Below are 1,304 nucleotides of genomic sequence, written 5' to 3'. Positions count from 1 at the left end.
AGTAGCTGGGACTACAGGCGCCCGCCACCTCGCCTGGCTAGTTTTTTGTATTTTATAGTGGAGACGGGGTTTCACCGTGTTAGCCAGGATGGTCTCGGTCTCCTGACCTCGTGATCCGCCCGTCTCGGCCTCCCAAAGTGCTGGGATTACAGGCTTGAGCCACCGCGCCCGGCCAGCTCCGGCTTTAAAGCATAATCTTAAACTTCACAAACTCCATGTGAAATAGTACAATTACCCTCCAAAAGCATGATCCGTTAGCAAATGGGAAAGTGGGCTTTAAAAAACTTAAGATTTTTTTTTTTTTTTGAGACGGAGTCTCACATGATCTTGGCTCGCTACAACCTCTGCCTTCTGAGTACAAGTGATCCTCCTGCCTCAGCCTCTCTAGTAGCTGGGACCGCAGGCACGTACCAACACACCCAGCTAAGTTTTGTATTTTTAGTAGAGATGGGGTTTCACCATTTGGGCCAGGATGGTCTCGATCTCTTGACCTTGTGATCCGCCCGCCTCAGCGTCCCAAAGTGCTAGCTAGGATTATAGGCGTGAGCCACCGCACCCAGCTAAAAATTTTTAAGATTTTGAGAAGACACCATCAGGAAAGACAAGTCACAGACTAGGAGAAAATATAAGTCATCTCTATTTGAAGGTCTTGTATCCTGATATAAAGAACTCTTGCCCAGGAGCGGTGGCTCATGCCTGTAATCCCAGCATTTTGGGAGGCCAAGGCAGGAGGATCACTTGAGGCCAGGAGTTTGAGATCAGCCTGGCCAACATGGTTAAACTTCATCTCGACTAAAAATACAAAAATTAGCTGGACGTGCCAGTGGGCACCTGTAATCCCAGCTAGTCAGGAGGCTGACGCCGGAGAATCACTTGAATCCGGGAGGCCGAGGTTGCAGGGAGCCGAGATCTCGCCATTGCACTCCAGCCTGGGGGCAAGACTGAAACTGCGTCTCAAAAAAAAAAAAAAAAAACTCTTGCATGATGTGGTGGCTCACACCTGTAACCCCAACCATTTGAAGTGGGAGGACTGGCTTGAGTCCAGGAGTTCGAGTCCAGAGGGGGCAACATAGGGAGACTCTGAGTTAACAAGAACTTTTTGTTTTTGAGACAGCGTCTCACTCTGTTACTCATCCTGGAGTGCTGAGATCCCAAAGTGCTGGGATTACAGGTGTGAGCCACCATGCCTGGCCAAGAAATTTTTTAAAAATTAGCCAGGCATGGGGCGGGCATGTTGGCTTACGCCTGTAATCCTAGCACTTGGGAGGCCGAGGCAGGCGGATCACGAGGTCAGGAGATCTAGA

General features: G+C 49.7%; 1 protein-coding gene across 1 annotated transcript in view; it reads left to right on the top strand.

Annotated features, from left to right (window-relative positions):
• RPS11 (ribosomal protein S11) overlaps window positions 1-1,304 on the top strand; it is a 17,918-nt gene that overhangs the window by 16,447 nt on the left and 167 nt on the right. The gene's annotated exons all lie outside the window — the stretch shown is intronic.

The sequence above is a fragment of the Mandrillus leucophaeus genome, unplaced genomic scaffold (assembly GCF_000951045.1).
Source record: "Mandrillus leucophaeus isolate KB7577 unplaced genomic scaffold, Mleu.le_1.0 Scaffold200, whole genome shotgun sequence".
NCBI classification, from domain to species: Eukaryota; Metazoa; Chordata; class Mammalia; order Primates; family Cercopithecidae; genus Mandrillus; species Mandrillus leucophaeus.
The sequence above is the reverse complement of the archived record's forward strand: the minus strand, read 5'-3'. Positions and strand labels throughout refer to the sequence as shown.